Genomic DNA, 20,083 nt, shown 5'->3' on the forward strand with positions numbered 1-20,083 from the left:
ACTAAGTTTGTATCTGTGTGTACATGAGCTAAGCACTTGGAATAAAGTTCAAAGGCTACCATGGATATGATGCTTTAGAATTTATAACCTGCTTTCCATTAATTATCACATATAAAATACAACAGAGGGGACAAACATGGAGTGTTCACTACTGTTAGGTAGAAAATAAAATTATTTTATTTAATTCTGATCTCATGACACAGGCATTACAAATATTACAAATATTAGTGTAATATTTGTAATGAGAATAGTTTTATTGAGAATAGTGAGTCAAAAAGGCTAAGCAACTTAGAAGATAACCCAGGTAATAAGTGGTGACCCTAGAAAATAAGAGACAGAAAACCATGCTCCTAGCCAAATGCTTTCTCCATTACGGTAATGGACTCTAAGTTTTGAGGCCTGCAAACTCTTAACAATAATTACATTTTGCACATGCATCTCCTAACATGTATTTGTTCACTTGCTTTATATGTAATAGTCATCTATCACATATACTATAAAAGAAAAGCAGGCATTTAAAATTTTGAGATATAAAAACATAGACGAGTACTACTCTTTTCTCCTCATAGCAAGTGAATCATCTTACACACTTGAGGGAATGTGCTATACATTAATTTGCCATTTCTAATTTGTATTATTACTTATTTGGGCCCTATCATCTCAGCAAAAGATCAGCTTGGAGCCCCAAAGATCAAAGGAGATATGAAGAATCTAGAGAAAAATAAATTTTCTCTTCTTGGCCCTACACCTTCTGCAATTACCATTCAAAATATAGTCCTTATTTTTGCCCAGAAGTCTAGGTTCCAACACACTTGTCACCCTCTCCATTGGTTAATTTGCCCAAAATGAAATATATCACACTGGGAGCCTTTAGGCTCTGCGATGTGCTCTGAGCTCTGATAGGACAACTGGTATTTATGTAATCAGAAAGGTCTTGACTATGGAAATGAATCACCTCTTCTTCTGAGTTAACATATTTATTATGCTTATCTTCCAAACACTTCTGTGAGGTATGAAAATCAGATATTATTTTCCATTTAATGGGGAAGAATCCAGAGGTTCAATATTAAGTATTTTTTGCCTGGTACACTATAAATAGTAGGTCATTAACAAAATTGAATTGAATGAATGAGGCTAAGTGTATGGAGCAGAACTATTTCTGAAATCTAAGTCATCCAACTTATAGTAGTGATGGTATATCTTTCCAAAAATGCAATTGCCCCAGACAAGGGAAGGACAGGAATGGTAATCAAGACTAGAATTAGAATAAAAAGACCTGAGTCAGTTTCCAAGTCATTTCTTAGCTATTTTACTTCAATAAGTCACTGAATCTTGGATTCCTCAGATTCTGTAAAATGGTACATTCAATACCTCTTTAACCCATCTTAGAAAGTTGTTAACAAGGTCAATCTAGGCAATCCATATAAAATTGTCTAAGAATCTTCTTATTCCCTAAATCCTCTAGATGACTGATAGGTAGAACTTTGTTCAAAATACCTGGATCAAGAAAGACATAAATATGAAATATATTTATCAGCTATTTTAATAAAAATATTTATCAGAATTAAGGGCTTCATTCTTCATCCAGTCACAAAATTGCATTATGATAAAAACTTTTATTGAATATGCAATAAGAACTCAGTCCCTAATGTATACAAGAGTATAAGATGTTGGGGGTTATTTCAAGGTAATTACAATCTATTTCTGAAATTTTATTATTATAATTTATTTTCTATAGCTCTGGAGGCTTAGGGTTTGGTTTAGTCAGAGGCTTCTGTCTTTTGCTTGCAGACGGCCCTGTGTCCTGTGTCCTCACATGATCTTTTCTTTGTGAGCATGCATCTGTGATGTCTCTTCATGTGTCCAAATTTCCATCTCTTGTAGGAACATCAGTCACATTGGATCACGGCCCACTCCAAAAACCTCATTTTTACTTGGTCATCTCTTTAAAGGCTGTATCTTCATATATGACTATACTCTGAGTTACTTGGTTTTAGGATTCCAATGTTTTTATGAATTTTGAAGGAAGACAGTTCAGCCCATAACAGAAAGATAATCTAAAAGTGCATGTGTGACAAAGAAGAAAAGATAAGACAGAAAACTATGCTGTATATTCTGATAAAAGATAATTACTAAGGACTGAAAAGACTGATGACACCTTTTTTTAGAGAAAATGAAATTTTTCTTGGGTTTTGAAGTAGAGAGAAATAAAAGAGTGGGTGCTTCCTCACAGGAAGAACAATAGGGACATTTGATAGGAACAATGATATAAGCAAAGCACTTGCCTTACATGGCTTATCTGTCCCTGCCGCATCTCAGGATAATAAATAATAGTATTTACTACTGTGGGGAACATTTCAGGTTACAAAATATTTTCATTTACATTCACTTGATCATTGTATTAACTTCCTAATAATCTATTTTACAGCAACCTAGGTGTGCTGACTCCAGACAAGTTCTTGCCACCACATGGCCTTGTCCAGGCATTATAACTTCTAAAATAACATTTCATGTCCCATTTGTTGCTCTTGGATAAGCTAGAGCAGAAGTGATCTTGATGTTAGATGTCAGGAAGGAATGGAAACAAGATAAAGCAAATGATGTTGGAGTTGGAGGCCAAATAAACACTATGCTATCCAAATAAATTCTGAACACAATGGGCCTCTGTGCTATTATTATTGTATGTGTTAAGATGTAATTAAGAGTTTTTGTTCTTCATATTGTTCCTATATATATTTGAATCTAGAGAATCCAAGTCATTCTAACTCATTCCTGTCAACTTCTAGCTGTTCTGTATAATGTTTCATCATCTGATGAAGTTGGGTGCATATCTTAAGATATAAAATCATTTTGTCTGATTTGTAGTTCAATATATTATCTGTGTGCTATGTACTGTATATGTATTCTGCACCAGGAATGCATTTATACATTCTTTCCTCAGCAACAGCTAAGATTTTTTACGAACTCAACATTTAAAATATTTGACTAGCATAAAAGAGATGGGACATGATCAGATAGCTGGAAAGATATTACTCAAGCCATTATTATAAATGTCAGAATGTCACATGGGTCTGTAGGCTGGCAAAGCTACAAAGATTAGATTATACAGAATAACTTCATCAAAGAGTTTATTTGAATCTTTTTTCTGACCTGGTGATATATCCTAAAATGCATACTGAAATGCATACCTTGGAAAAGCCAACTATACTTTTAGTAATACATCCAAAAATAAGTAAAAAAATAACCAGAATCTTAGACAGATGTTTATGTACAGAAAAACTTGTTAGACTAATAGTTATAAAAGCCAAAGCATAGGCACATTTCCAACAATATGGAAATTATTAACTAAGTTATGATACAACCGTGGGATAAACTATTAAGCTACCATCAATAATTAGAGGTCTGTGTAAACTCTCTGTGTAAACTTCAATCTGGAAGTCCTTTACCCTACAACTGTAAAGCCTAGCTACTCAAAGGGTAATCTGTACAGCACCTACATCAGCATCAGCTAGAAGCTTGTTAAAAATGCAGAATCTCAGGTGGCTCCCCAGAGTGACTGAATTAGAATCTATATCTTAAACAAAATCCCAGGAGGTATCTATGCATATTAGAGTTTGAGGCAACACGCCCTAGAAGATACAGGAGTGTCACATATCTCCGATTTGCAAATAATAACAGCAAGACACAAAGATATTCTGTAAGACAGAAGCCCAGGTGGGGCTACATGCAACTATCTTTTTACAATGATAATTTAACGAGATAATGCAACTTTATTTACTGTGATTATGTTTGGTAGAATTTTCCAGAAAAGAATTCACTTACTAATAGATAATAGTAAACCGGGTTAAAAAAAAAAAAAAAGCATGAGTGAAAACATTTAACAGCTACTCTGTCCTCAGAATCTCTGGCTTCAATCTTCTCTCTAATCCCCCTTAGCAAGTATTTGAGGTGCCACAAGGAAGTCATATGCAAGTCCAATGGTCATAGTGCAGCGTCACAGACAAAAACAAAGAGAAGCAGCTCAGAACCATCGCCAGGTATAAGAGAAGATTCCTGAAGAATAGGGTTCAGCTTAAACTTGAAGGATCTTGTAACTACATAATATTCTGAAACAGAAAATATATTACACAAGTTAGTTATGAGACCACTTCAGCACCATACTATCTGGATTTTCAAAAAGGTTTTTTAATTTCTCAACTAAGACCTTATCTATAATACATTCCCTTTCAGATAAGGTTCTAGGCTTAATGATCTGAGAATTAAGACCAAATATTGTCTTAAAGAAACCTTCGAGAAGCATATTACTTTTTATTATCTATTTATGTATATGTTTAATAATCCGAGAATTAAGACCAAACATTGTCTCAAAAAAAGCTCTGACAAGCATATTACTCATGACTTTTGATTCATGTCAGCCACACAATTATTCATTCATTTATTTTTAAGCAACTGTTATGTGTCAAGTACTATGGATTTATGCTGGAATGCTAAAGTATCTTAATCCCACATAAAAGGCTGATCATCTAGGCAGACAAGTAGTGAAGTGACTAAATCAATTAAGTTCAGTGTGACACGTGCCATCATATGGACATGATACAAATGCTTAGTGGAAGTATTTATTTCATTCTGATATAGGGAAAAGTGTAAGGTTTCTCAGAGATAGGAACACCAATCTGGCTTCTATTATCACCACTTCGTTAATGCTCTCTTAGTCCAGAATATCAGAGTCATCGGATTTATTCTGCACCCCACACCTAACATAAAAAGATTAGTAACTACCATTCTCTGAATAACTGATATAGGTGTTACAGTAGGTAGCTAGTCAAATATGAGCAGGGTAGGAAAGCTTCCACCACCACCAGAAATGCCAGGCAATCATCAGGTGATGGTCAGGTGGTTATGAAACTATCTCTCTAAAATAATTATTGGTCACAGCACTAAGGAAAAGGAGTCTCCCAATAGATAAAAACCTGAAACTGCTGACTAGCAGCTTCCCAATAAAATCTCAGCAGTTGAGCAAGTGGACTCAAGAATGCATATGAAGAGGCAAAATGTGACCTTCTAAGGACATATGATTGGTAAGGGAAGAATGCCTCAAGTGAGCATGCGTACAACTCCAGTAAACACATTGTGCATGCACACCTCCCAAATGCTGATGGGCCACTGTGCATGCAGACAGCCTACCCCAAGGGAGAAATCAGGGGAGAAGGGAAGCAAGACCCCAGAAACTTGCTAACATATAAAACCCCAAGTCAAAAGGTCAAACGGTGCCTTGGATCTCTCAAGTTGCCTGCTAGGCCCTCTTCTAAGTGTACTTTTACTTGCTTTCATTTCTGCTTTAAAGTTTTTTTTTAATAAACATTCACTTCTGTTCTAAAATTTGCCTTGGTCTCGTTTTCTGCCTTATACCTCTCAGTGGAAGTTTTTCTTCTGAGGAGGCAGGAATTGAGGCTGCTCCAAACCCATACAGATTTGCTGCCAGTAACATAGTTTGGTGTTGTGTCTCTGATATGTTCCACTAACATAGGTGTCAGACCTTTTGGGTGTTTGCACACTTCTTCCCAATCTTTGCATCTCAGTTAATATCTTCAATTTCCATATAGTTGGTTAGGCTAAAAACTGAGGAATCGTCTTTGAGTCTTTTCTTTTCCTCATCTCCACAATAAATCCAGTAGCAAATCTTCTCATTTTCACCTTTCATGTCAATTTCCAATCCACACTTCTTTCCTGTCCACTGCCACCACCCAAGTCTTAGCCTTTATCACTGCCCACCTGGATTACTGCAAGAGCTTCCCATATGACCTGTCATTCCTTCTCTTGCTCCTCACCAAATGTTTTTTCTCACAGTAGCCAGAGAAATTGTTGCATAATACAGACCAAATTATACTATTCCCTGTCCTAAATCCAGATAATGTCTTCCCATTCATACATGGAATAAACAGAGAGTCTATTAGAACTTCCACAATTTGCTCCTGTATCCCTAAAACCTTACCACATACCACCTCTTCATTCATTCCATAGTGGTCACATTTATATTCCTGGTGCACTTTCTCTTGGATGAACTCTTGCTTGTTCATCCTTCTGCGTGGAACTCCCCTTTGTTTTCCTGCTAGAGTGACTAATTCTCATTCTTCTGGCTTTAACTTAATTACCGCTTCAGAGAGGCTTTTCTAAAACAGTATACCCAAGTCCTACCCCATTATACTGAGTATATTATCTTGATTATTTTCTTTATACAGCTTACTATCAAGTATCAAATGTAATGGCTTAAAGACAAGGATTTATGGTTGCCTATAATCTCTATCAGCACACGTAAAGTCAAGTCAAATAACATAAATGTGCATTACAAGAATATGACTGTCATATTTCAAGACAAAACTCCCAGATGCCCACCATCATCCAAACAGGTTGCAGACCCTAACACCTATATAAAATTCTAACACCTATAAAAAATTCACTGATTATCCTCAAATATTATTCATTAACTCATTTATTATTTGTTTAGGGTCTATAATACTAGAATATAAGCTTTTGATATACCTAACATATAGCACAATTCAAGGGCCAGTAAATATCAAGTAAGTAAATAAATGGGTCAACTATACAAACACAGTTGCACTTATAATATCAATAGAACATGAGCACCACAATTCATCCATTGCCTTTTGTCCCCTCACACCTCAGCTATTCATTCATTTGATTGATTCATTTAGTCAGCAAAATTTAACAGATTTACATTTCTAAGATCTAGGAAGACAGATGTGAACAGGATAAACAAAACCCCTGTCCTTGAGAATCTTATATTTTTCTATTAATTTAGCTGAAGAAGACAGACAATAAATACAACAAATAAACTATATAGTAAGTTAAATGTGTCATGAAAAAGAAATAAATTAGAGTGAGGAAATAGGAAGTACAAAGGAAAGGGTACCAAATTTAAATAGGGCAGTCACTACAGGTGATACTTGAGGATAGAGCCAAAGGAGGTAAGTTGCAGATGCAGTTTTCAGAATGGATTTTACTAAAATTGATTCCATGCTTCGATCTTAGTCATAGAATAGTGAACCAGGAATGAATCTTAAAGATCTCTGAGCTGAGCATGGTGGTGCCACCTATAGTCTCAGCAACTCAGAAGGCTGAGTGAGATGAGAGGGTCACTTGAGCCCAAGAGTTTGAGGTTGCAGTAAGCTATAATTGTGCCACTGCCCTCCAGCCTTGGTGACAATGCAAACCCTGATGCTGAAACAAACAAATACACAAAAATCTCTATGTAGTGGAGGCTGACAACTCAAGACAAGTCACAACTTCCCAAAGGGATTCAAATACAAGTGAGGATGTCTAGGTGATGCTAATTGTACCTGAAATGACCTCATATCTTCTCTTTCTTTCTTTTTTTTTTAATGTGTATTATTTTGCATCACTTAATTATGTTTTATTTTGTATGTGAGCATGATAAATAGATGGCAGAGAAAATAAGGGGCTAGCTTAGAAGATAATTTGCTGGCCTAATCCCAGAAGAATTCATCTCATGAATGAATTAAAATCATCCCTTCACCCACTGTCTGGCACAAAGAAAGCACTTGGAAGTTGTTAACTTTAGGAATTGTTAACTGACAATATCCTTGTCATCATCTTCTTCATCATCACCTCATTTAATCCTCACAGCATCATTTTGAAGAGAGTTCTATTACTACTTTCATTTAACAGATGAGAAAACTGGAGGTAGAGAGATTGTGTCAACTTAACTTCTCAAGTGAATCCAAACTAAACCATTATGACATTCAATTATATTGCCCAATTAATTTGCCACCTAATTGTAGAACAGGAGATTGGAGAAGACTCTGTACTCTATACTCTACCTTACTCTATCCTTCATTCACATTTTCAGTAATGGGAATAAACAAATCTACCTCCTAACCCCAGACTTCTTCATAAAGACTGCAAGGATTTCCCTTTTCCTTTTACTGTCATTCCACCCTAGTAAGAGAAGAATGATTTAGGAAAGCTTTTCATGGGCACTAGTTCTTGTCATGGCCCACAGCCAAGATGTAAGTGATTTTTTAAATAAGAAACTTCAAAAATTTTGTAAATGTTGAAACACTTTTTAAACAATGATGAATCATGTTCAGAAATCAAAAGGTATCATCATGTGCCCTTGCTTTCAGAATCATGTTCAGCTGGTGAATTAAATAACAGGAGTCTTGGGAGACACTGTGGCAAACTGAGAGGCAGCCATCAAATTCACTAAAAGTACCAATTTGGAATTTCCTACTCTGTCTTCCCTGAAGATAAATTTAAACATTTACATATTTCAAAATTCCTTAATCTGACTTACCTCAATAATTCTATCCTCACACTTTCTGGTTTATAATCATTATAAGTCAATTTATCTCCCAAAGGCAAAAATCTAAAGAAATAATTATATATATGTATATACACATATTATAGACATTTTATATATATATTCATTCCAAGGCAGCTTACAGCTGACATAGTTTTTCTCTCCTATTTTTATGTTGCACAGAAAGAGGCTGAAATCAATGTAGTGCCTTTTTGCCACCTAGTGGGAAATAATTTTGCTATTTCTTCCTTATCTCTTTTTTTTTTTCCAAGAGGTAATAGAATTTGGTGCAAACTAAAGCAGAAACAGGGACGTTTATGTGTTTACCTTCAGCATAGAATATCAGAAAGACAATAAAGGTTTCAGAGAGAACTGTCAGTGGTTAGAAGTTCAAGAGTAACATTCCTTCACTCTATTCTCAAGTCTGGTATTCTTTGATATCATTGTACTGTCATTTTCTCAGCATTCATACTTTAGATTGCATTTCATTAGATTAATAATGTACAAATTATTCTGAAGAGTGTAGCTGTAATAAATTAATCACATCTAAATTCAGTATGCCTGAGACTTCAAGGTCTCTTGAAAGGAAAAATAAATGCTAATAATAAAATACCCAACAATTAAAAATTTGCATCAAGAAGAGTAAGAACTTCAATTTCATGAGAATTTACTATGTATGGCATGCAACATGTATGTGAAATGTTGAGCAGAGTAGCTGTCACATAGTTAGGACCCAATACATGGTAGTTGTTTTATGCCAAACACTATTAATTATCTCACATTTATCATTTTTCTTTATCCTCACTATTGCCTTAAAAATAGTATTTTTCTGATTTTATATATGTGAAACTGAGACTCAGAGAGTTGAACTGATAAATGGGGAAGCCAGAATTTTAACTCTTGTCTGTCTGGAACTAAAATTACTTTATAACCTATACTCTTTGTCCAAATGAGTCAATTAACAAATAAAATAAGAAATTCATTGTGCTCCTAATAAGTAACACTTTTTCCAATACAGTCATGTTCCATGTAACATGTTTCAGTCAATGAGGGACCTCATATATGGCTATAAGAATATAATGGAACTGAAAAATTCCTATCAACTAGTGATGGTTTGATGATCCTGACCCTATGTAGGCCTAGGCTAATGTGTGTGTTTATATTGTCATTTTAACAAAGAAGTTTAAAAAATAAAGAAAACAATATCAAAGTTTTGAAATAGAAAAAAGCTCATAGAAAAAGCAATTTTAAAAGTGTCTTAATACACCTGTAAAATATGTTCGTGTTTTAAGCTAAGTGTTATTATAAAAGATTAAAAAATTTTTTTTAATTAAAAACTTTATAAGATAAAAATGTTGTAGGAAGTTAAGGTCAATTTATTATTGAAGAATGAATCTTTTTATAAATGTAGCCTCAGTGTACAGAGTTTATAAAGTTTATAAGATGTCATGCAGCACAATCATTATGATCTTTGACTCTGGAGCTAAACAGCCTGGGTTTGAATGATGGCTCTTCCATTTACTAACTCGGTGACTGTATGCAAGCTACTTAAACCCAAATGCCTCGGTTTTTTTCAGCTTTAAAAATGACAATAATACTTCTTATCCCACTGGGCTACTGAAAGTGTTAAATGAGTTATTTAGTATAAAGTCCTGAGAATGATGCTTGGCAAAATAGTGTCAATAAATTTTAGACATTATAAATAAACCTATTTTTCTGATCTGTGACTCTTCATATTCAATCTTTTCTTCAGTTCCTGTGGGAAAGCAGACACAGCTTACTAGACTCTAAATGAACTAAACCAGGCATGAGATTAAAAAAAAAATCATTCACAATAATTTTTCTCTGAGAGAAAACTCCATCTTTGATCATGAGGATGGGTTGATGAGAAACATAAGATCTTCCACAGATTGCCTCAAAAAAAAGAAAGAGAGAGACAGATAAAATTGTTCTACATGATGGAAGAAGAAGATGAGATTCCAAAGGGTGAGAGGCAGTGGATATAGAAGTGAAAGACCACAGGAATCAGAAAGTTAGAGGAATACTGGGGAAAGGGTAGAGAAATAGAACTTAGGAGCAGCAGCAAAGAAAGTTCATAGAATTGTTTAAAAAGAGATTTTTAAGTTGTGTGCTAAAACTAAACCCATCCTCATTTCCCGACAAAATATAAAATAAATTCTACCTTGCTCACTAATGCTTTTGTGTGAGGAAATTATTTCGGAAAATTCAAAGACGTTTCATATGGGTTCAGTTGATGCCAGGAACAGAAAACAAACAATACAAAGACACAGAGGCTGGAACTAGAGGCAAGAAGTAGAACTAGAATTAGAGATCCCCAGGTATTAGTAAAACTGTGAAGAAAGCTACAGGTTTCCAAGGGCATATAATTGATTAGAATCTTAGTAACACTAACTCTGCCTTAATTTCAACTACCTTAATGATATTTTAAATATGACAAAAGATCAAGACATTATTGTATTTTATGATTTTTTTAACTGCAAGAGTATAACCAGCAGAACACACAGTATTTTGTAAGACATTTAGCAGAGATATGGTATCATATAGAATCAGGATTATAGAATGAGAATATTCCACAGAAAAGAAAAATAAGGGAAACAATGTAGGCAAAGATCAATGGCACTTGTCACGGTAATGAGGCAAGCTAAAAAGCTGAGTGTAGATTAAAATGTATTCCAATTAATAATAGACATTTTAAAATTTCACAAATATATCCTGATCCATTATTTCATTTAATCTTCATGCTATGCTATTATTAGGATAGGACAGGGATTATTCTTCCCCTTGATTTGAAATAAATCCAAAACATTTAGTAAGTTATATCTTTAGTAGAGAAACAAAGCAGAATGCAAATTCAAATTGTCTGACCACTGGTCTAGAATTTGTTTGTTCTTTAACAAGTATGTATTGAGGGTCTACTAATTGTCTGGCTCCATGCTATATATCCTCTAATGAGACATATCTTGACTATAAACTATGGCTTCTCGAAAATAATAACTTGCAGGGGCCAAGAGTTCACAAATATTTTTCTGGAGAAAGAAAAAGGTGAGTTGCATGTTAAGGGTTTCTTCTTACTGTTTATACTTCAAAAGCAAGTATATCCTTGCAATAAAAGTAGCTTCTTGTCACACTACCTATAAGACTCAGGCCTGAAAGAATATGCTAGGAAATCCTTGGTTTTTGACTGGTTTAAGCAAATATAATTAATGATCTCCATGTGCTACATGGGACACTGGAAACTAGTTTCCACAGTACTTCCAATGACTGTAATATAAGTAAATCCATGTTTCTGATTCTATGATCCTCATTTATAAAATAAGAATGGTGGTAATAGTACCCAATTCACAGCATTACTAGAAAATCTGATGTATTTATATACAGACGTACCAAACACATGGCCAGTGCTTAATGATTATTTTTGGTTACTATAATTAATATTAATATTCGGTTATAAAGTTAGAAGGTTAATTATTTAACCAAGGTCCCACAGCTAGTAAGGAACAGGGGCTGGTTCCAATTCCAGAGCCGGTATTTTAAACTCAACTACCTAAAGTAGAAATGTAATTATGTCTGGCAATGAGACTCAAGCAGAGGGTCAATGAAAATGAAGTTAGAATAGTGAGCATAAGAAAAAGGAAAAAATTTTTAAACTGTTTCAATAACTTGACTTGATGAAAGCAATGACTAGATTCAGTAAAAAGAAATACAAGCTAATGAGCCTGAGGGCAAAAAAAGTAAGAACAGGGATATGTATCTAAATGGCTCATTTAATTCTAAACATTAAACTAGTGAAGGATGGCGAGATACTGGGGGCTGAGGCACATCAGAAGTCATCCTTGCTTTTAAGAAACCATAGAAAACTTTGAAAGGCAATATGGGCACATGTGATAAGCTGGCATAGAAAAGAAAAGAAAATTTATTTGAAAATTTACACAAAAGCTAGAAGAAAAACTCAGATATACAAGAAATGAAGAAAATAAGAATTGTTTTATAAATTAGTGTTCCAAGTAAAAAATATGAGAATGAACATAGCAAAATGCCCATAATGTTTTGAAACATATAAGGTTGGCAATGAATATTTTAATATACTTATTCAAATAATGTAATTATTCCATCAAAAGATAGATCTATCAGAGTGCATCTGTTAACTATTATATCCCACTTTTAGGTATCAGTATCTTTTAGCTGTGTAATATTATAAACCAAAACCTAAAGCAACAATGAGTTATTATATCTTACAATTCTGTGGATTGATTGGGTAATTCTTGTGCTAACCTGAGCTCACGTATGTGTTGCATTCAACTGAGCAGGTCAGCTTGGAAATGGACTTCACAGGTACAGCTAGAATGGCTGCACTTCTCATTCTACGTGGATTTTTGTTCTTGGCTGATTTTCCAGCATGGCAACTTCAGGGCCTTGGTCAGGAGATCAAAAGTTAGAGGCTACATCACCTAGGTTGCATGTTATTTATCAAAGCAAGTCAGAAGTCCAGTACAGATTCTAGACATAGGGAGGTAGACGGCACTCCTTGATGGTAAGAGGTGCACAATATTGTGGACATGGTTTTCAGTCTACCTCTGGGAGTGTCAGAGATTGAAATATATTAGAGGTTCTCTTGACTGATCTTGATTTTTTTGTACATCATGAAATTTAGCGATGTGCACAATCCCTGAAAAATCTTAAATCCATAATTACCACATCTCCCTTAAGATTAATGGCATCTGTCTACTTTTTCATGTATACTTTCTTTTAAGTGATATTATGGGAAAAGAAGACTATGACCTTTGTACTAGATTACTGAAAAATCCAGACTCAAAATAGCGTGGAAATAATATATGTTGTTTCTTATAAACTTCTCAGTTTTTCACATTTAAATAATTAAAGATTAACCATACAAGCCTGATATTTCACATCTCAGAATCCTTAGCAAATTTTTTTTCAATACATATCTTTAGGGATTACTTATGGGATAATTTGCCATGAACAGGCCTGAAACTGCTAAATTCCTGGAGGTAGAAACAAATAAGCCAAAATATATGTGCTTTCAGGACAAAATGTTTCTTTTCTGCCACAAGATCTGGGAATCACCTTTTATTCATGTTGAAATATATTGTAAACACTTGAAAGAAACTATGTAAAGACCACAAATTATTCTATTAATTTCATGTAGCTTGATTTTCTTTCTATGTTTTCATTCATTCAAAACACTACTGTGGGCCTGAGGCATTGGTGGCATCAACAGTAGTAGCAGCCTGGCTCATTGTACCGAAGAAACTCGATTGTGCCCTGCCCACTTGCCCACAGTTGGGTTCCGTACCTTGTGCAGGAGAATACAATGATAAGTGGCATCACTTTAGGGAAGAATCTAAGACTACCTAGGCAAAGGAAAAACCTGAGTACATTCTTCTTTCAATTTTCCAATGTGCAATCAAACCAGTGTTACTACATTAGAAGATCTGTGAATTGATTTAGAGACAGTGGTAGTGTAGGAACTTCCTTCAATTTAGATGTAGTCCTAAAATGTACTTTTGTTTGGAACTCTGTATATACATCTTCTGAAGTAAAACAGCCCAAGCTGCCATGTCACAATCCCAACAGCTACTTAACAAGATCTGCACTGATAACCGTTGCCTAATCCATATTAGCTCCACTCTTAATGTACTGCATACTGTTGTAAGAAAACTGCACACAAAACATAACTGTAACCTACCTACTGTCTTATGAGTTGTTCTTAGACTTTTTTTTTCCAGAATGTTTAGAAGCACATTTCAGGTTTCCTAAGGACATCTCAAAACTGGCAGATGAAAAAAATTTAAGCAATTAATTTAAGAAAAAGTAACTGAGAGCATTTCATACACTAAAATTATCTCAAAGTAGTCAGAATGTATAAGAACATAGGGAAGGTGGAATGGTTCCAGAGAAAAGCTGACTTTTCATGATGAACAGCTGACTAGGAATCACTGAGAAAGCCCTGTGTGAAGGCTTTGCCCACTGGCACAGGTGCCTTGCTCCTCTGGCAGCATCCTCAGCAGAAGTTGAAATCTGTACCTCCTGGGACTTACCTGACATATGTGGTACTCACAGTAAGAAAATGAAGCCGTCTTAATCTGAGGTAAAAACAAGCTTGAGGTCTCCCTGGACCTGGGTCAGTCCACATTTTGCAAAATTTTGTTAACATAATGTGAAAACCTAAGCCCATTCACTAAGCTATAAGGGAAAAATTATTCCAGTACAATGTAATTTATTTTTAATTTATACTAGGAGATGTTGACTCATTAACATCAGAAACAGGTTTTCCAGATCCACTTACAGTCTAATAATTGAGAATTACAAAATGAGCTAAATCCTTTACCACACTATCCAATGTGCTTGGACTACTGGAGTCCGGTATCTGGGTTGTTCTTTGTAGTTTGTAGTCATTCTAGACAGTATGTTAATTCTTCAGGCTCTATCATGCATGCTGTAGGATAAACAGCAAAATATAGTTTTTTGCTGTGTTTCCAAATAAAACAGGTAATAATGACAACTATTTATAAATAAACACTAAATTGATTCTTATGTTGTTTTAGGTGTGTGTATATATATTAATATTTATATATACCTAAAATATATGTTGTATTTGTACACCCACCTAAAATACCACAGACACACACACACACACACACACACACACATGCAACTCACTCTTTACCATATATACATATACATGGCAACATATATACATATGGTATATATATAAATATATTTTGTATGTACATATATATGTTAAAGAGTGAATTAGACCTAGAAAATCATAAGAAAATTGGCATCATATGTGGTAGATTCCTTTTGTATGGATTAAAATGGAAGTCAACTAGAGTATATAGTTACCTTAAATGTTGGTCATCACTATTTCACCAGAAATTTTGTGGCAGTTCTGCTAGAGTTTGGTCCACACCAAATCCTAACATCTTTTTTTTTTTTTTTTTTTTTTTGGTTCTTTTTTTCGAGACGGAGTTTCGCTCTTGTTACCCAGGCTGGAGTGCAATGGCGCGATCTCGGCTCACCGCAACCTCCGCCTCCTGGGTTCAGGCAATTCCCCTGCCTCAGCCTCCCGAGTAGCTGGGATTACAGGCACGCGCCACCGTGCCCAGCTAATTTTTTTTTTGTATTTTTAGTAGAGACGGGGTTTCACCATGTTGACCAGGATGGTCTTGATCTCTCGACCTCGTGATCCACCAGCCTCGGCCTCCCAAAGTGCTGGGATTACAGGCTTGAGCCACCGCGCCCGGCCCCTAACATCTTAATTAAGAAAAATTTCATGTTTAGTGCATTGTGGTAGCTTCTCTGCTGTTCTAGCTTCCAAACAACTGAGATTTGTTCACAAGTGCATTCAAAAAACAATAATAAAATTGAGGATCATTTCTATGCCACAGATGAGTTATTATACAGTGATTCAAATTTAATCACATGGATGATTAAAATAGGCTCTCAATATCTATTAAGCTATTTCAACTTCACACTTTTCTTGGCAAACAAATAAACATATTAAAGCTACTGGTTTGGAGTGGGCTATAAGTGAAACTCTCATACATCAGAATGAATAATACACACCGTCCATGCTCATAAGAATATATGCTAATGTACTGCAATTCTCAACTTTTCTATTCTTAAAACTCCTTTATACTCTTAAAATTTATTGAGAACTGTAAAGAAATTTTATTCATGTGGTTCATAATTGTGGATGTTTATTATATTAGAAATTTCAATTGAGATATTTTATTAAAATATTTAACAATAAATCCATTAAATATGAACATAAATAACACATTGTTGTGAAAAACAACATTTTAAAACTTTTAAGTACATGGGCTCATGACATGAGGGTTTGTTATACAGATTATTTCATCACTAGGGTATTAAACCTGGTATTCATTAGTTATTTTTCTGAATCTTCTTCCTCCCCTACTCCACCCTCAGACAAACCCCAGTATCTAACATTTCCATGTATATGTCCATTTGTTCCTATCACTTCAATTCCACTTATAATTAAGAACATGTGAAATTTGGTTTTCTGTTCTTGTGCATTAGTTTGGTAAGGATAATGGCTCCAATTCCATGTATATTCCTGCAAAAAAACATGACCTTATTTTTTGTGTGTGGCTGCCTAGTATTTCATGGTGTATATGTGCCACATTTTCTTTATCCAGTCTACCATTGATGGACGTTTGGGTTGATTTCATGTCTTTGCTATTGTGAACAGCACTGCAATGAACATGCACGTACATATGCCTTTCTGATAGAATAATTTATATTCCTTTGAGTAACATCCAGTAATGTGATTGCTGTGTTGAGTCATAGTAGTTGTGTTTGTAGCTCTTTGGGGAATCACCATGATGCTTTTCACAGAGGTTGAACTAATTTAGACTGCCAACAACAGTGTATAAGAATTCCCTTTTCTCCACAACTTCACCAGAATGTTAAGTTTCTGAATTTTTAATAGTAGCCATTCTCACTGTTCTGAGATGATATCTCACTGTGGTTTTGATTTGCAGTTCTCTAATGATTAGTGATGTTGAGCTTTTTTCATGTTTTTGGCAGTATGTCTTCTTTCAAAAAGTTCCTGTTCTCATCCTTTGCCCACATTTTAATGGGTTTGGTTGGTTTGTTTTCTTGTAAATTTGTTTAGGTGCCTTATATATGCTGGGTATTAGACATTTACTGAGGAATAGTTTTCCTTTCTTTTCTTTTTCTTTCTTTCTTTTTCTTTCTTTTTTTTTTTTTTTTTTTTTTTTTGATGGAGTTTTGCTCTTGTTATCCAGGCTGGAGTGCAATGCTGTGATCTTGTGATCTTGGCTCACTGCAACCTTTGCCTTCCAGGTTCAAGCAATGAGGTTTTTTTGACAATTTTTTCTATTGATGAGAATTTTTTTTTTTTGAGATGGAGTTTCGCTCTTGTTACCCAGGCTAGAGTGCAATGGCACAATCTCAGCTCACTGCAACCTCCGCCTCCTGGGTTCAAGCAATTCTCCTGCCTCAGCCTCCCAAGAAGCTGGGACTACAGGTGCACGTCAACATGCCCAGCTAATTTTATTGTATTTTTAGTAGAGATGGGGTTTCACCATGTTGACCAGGATGGTCTCGATCTCTTGACCTTGTGATCCACCTGCCTCGGCCTCCCAAAGTGGTGGGATTATAGGTGTAAGCCACAAGGCCTGGCCAAGAATTCTTTTTTTAATCATAAAATATTTGCTCTCCAGACATGGTGCAGCTGCCACTCGACCAGGAGCAACTCAGGATTGCAGCTTCCAGTGAAAGCGCAGAGGGTGAGTGGATGCCACATTTCCAGACGGATCTTTATTGCCCACAGACCAGGAGATTCCCAGGTGGAGGAGCCCCACAGGTCACCAGCACGGCTGTTTTAGCCAGCCCGGCTGTTTCGGCCAGAGCCCAGGCATGGCAGCTCCCCGTAAAAAGTACACTGGTCTGGTTGCTCTTTTAAGCTGGCAATTGAAGCTCCAGGAAGGCAGATTCACCCATTCATCTGATTAAATGGGTCTGAAACAGGAAGCCAGGTTAGGATATTCCTGCGCAGCACTGTTGTTTCAACTGGCGCAGTGGGTCACTGCATGGGCAATCACACAGATCCCAGCACCCTTTCAGCAGGTGACTGGAACATCTGGGAGAGAGTCAACCATTCAACTTTAAAAAAATGGCTCTGAAGCAGGGAGCCAGGTGATCAGGCTCAGCGGGTCCTACCCCCACAAAAACAAACAGGCAAAAAAACAGCAATTGGAAACGTTCAAGGTTGAGAATTTCCAGCAAGAACAGCTGAACCCAGGATGGTGCAGCTCGGTGGGGGAGCAGTGTCCACCATTACCAAGGCACTCCACCCCTACAAAGGTAGTCTGTTATTGCTGAGGCAGTCTGCCATTGCTGAGGCAACCCACCATTGCTGAGGCAACCTGCCATAACAGAGAGAGTCCACAGTTACAGAGGTGGGCCACCATTGCCCAGGCAGTTCTAATCACATCCATATAAGCAGAACTGCAGGGAAGCTCATATGGTGGCAGGGCAGAGCTGACAGCAGGATGGAGCCCACAGCAGCTCAGCAAAGCCTCTGCAGGCAGACAGTGACTAGGCTGCCTCCTTGCTGGGCAGGAAAGCCCTGGAAAAAAAAAAGGCAGCAGCACAACAGATACTCATAAATAAAGCCCTAACTCCCCAGGACAGAATACCTGGGGAAAAGAAAGGGGTTTATGAGTTCTGCTGCAGCAGACTTAAACATACCTGCCTAGCAGCTCTGAATGAACAACAGAGCTCACAGCTCAGCACTTGAGCTCCTATAAAGAACAGACTGTCTCCTCAAGCAGCTCCCTGTCCCCCGTATACCCAAAGAGTCACCTCAAAAAGGACTGATCAGACTGACACTTGGCAGGCATCATTCTGGGACAAAGATAGCAGAAGAAAAAACTGGTAGCAACCCTTACTGTTCTGCAGCTGCCACAGGTGAATCCCAGGCAAGAAGGGCCTGGAGTGGAACTCAGCAGTCCTACAGCAGAGGGGCCAGACTGTTAGAAGGAAAACTAAGAAACAGAAATAACTTCATCATCAACATTCTGGACATCCACTCAGAGACCCAATCTGAAAATCAGCAACTACACAGATGACAGAAGGATAAATCCACAAAGATGGGAAGAAACCAGCATAAAAAGGAGGAAAACATCTGAAACCAGAACACCTCTCCTCCTATGAGGGATCACAACTCCTCACCAGCAAGGGAACAAAGCTGGATGAAAAATGAGTGTGATGAAATGACAGAATCAGACTTCAGAAGGTGGGTAATGAGAAACTTCTGTGAGCTAAAAGAACATGTTCTAACTCAATGCAAAGAAATTAAGAACCTTGAGAAAAGAGTTGATGAAATGACAACAAGAACGGACAACTTAGAAAGGAATATGAGTGAATTGATGGAGCCAGAAAACACAACATGAGAACTTCGCAAAGCATGCACAAGTTTCAACAGCCGAATTGACCAAGAAGAAGAAAAGATATTAGAGGTTGAAGATCAACTCAATGAAATAAAATGAGAAGGCAAAATTAGAGAAAAAAGTGCAAAAAGGAATGAACAAAGTCTCCAGGAAATGTGGGACTACATGAAGAGAACTAATCTACATTTGATAAGTGTACCTGAATGTGACGAAGAGAATGAATCCAAACTGAAAAGTACTCTTCAGGATATTATCCAGGAAAACTTCCCCAACCTAGCAAGGCAGGCCAATATTCAAGTCCAGGAAATACAGAGAACACCACAAAGATATTCCTCAAGAAGAGCAACCCCAAGGCACATAATCGTCAGATTCACCAGGGTTGAAATAAAGAAGAAAATGCTAAGGGAAGCCAGAGAGAAAGACTGGGTTACCCACAAAGGGAAGCCCATCAGACTCACAGCAGATCTCTCATCAGAAACCCTACAAGCCAGAAGGGAGTGGAGGCCAATATTCAGCATCCTTAAAGAAAAGAATTTTCAACCCAGAATTTCATTTCCAACCAAACTAAGCTTCATAATTGAAGAAAAAATAAAATCCTTTGCCAACAAGCAAGTACTCAGAGATTTTGTCACCACCAGGCCTGCTTTATAAGAGCTCCTGAGATAGGCACTACACATAGAAAGGAACAACCGGTACCAGCCACTCCAAAGACATACCAAATGGTAAAGAGCATCAACGAAAATGAAGAATCTAC

General features: G+C 36.3%; 1 long non-coding RNA gene across 1 annotated transcript in view; it reads right to left on the reverse strand.

Annotated features, from left to right (window-relative positions):
• Window positions 1-1,455: 1,455 nt before the first annotated feature.
• LOC144577993 (uncharacterized) overlaps window positions 1,456-20,083 on the reverse strand; it is a 64,761-nt gene continuing 46,133 nt past the window's right edge. The window contains exons 3-5 of the long non-coding RNA XR_013522907.1: window positions 14,070-14,153; window positions 12,635-12,774; window positions 1,456-4,106 (exon numbers count right to left, since the gene is read on the reverse strand). This is a non-coding gene — a long non-coding RNA (uncharacterized LOC144577993). The remainder of the gene's footprint in view (window positions 4,107-12,634; window positions 12,775-14,069; window positions 14,154-20,083) is intronic.

The sequence above is a fragment of the Callithrix jacchus genome, chromosome 10 (genome assembly GCF_049354715.1).
Source record: "Callithrix jacchus isolate 240 chromosome 10, calJac240_pri, whole genome shotgun sequence".
NCBI classification, from domain to species: Eukaryota; Metazoa; Chordata; class Mammalia; order Primates; family Cebidae; genus Callithrix; species Callithrix jacchus.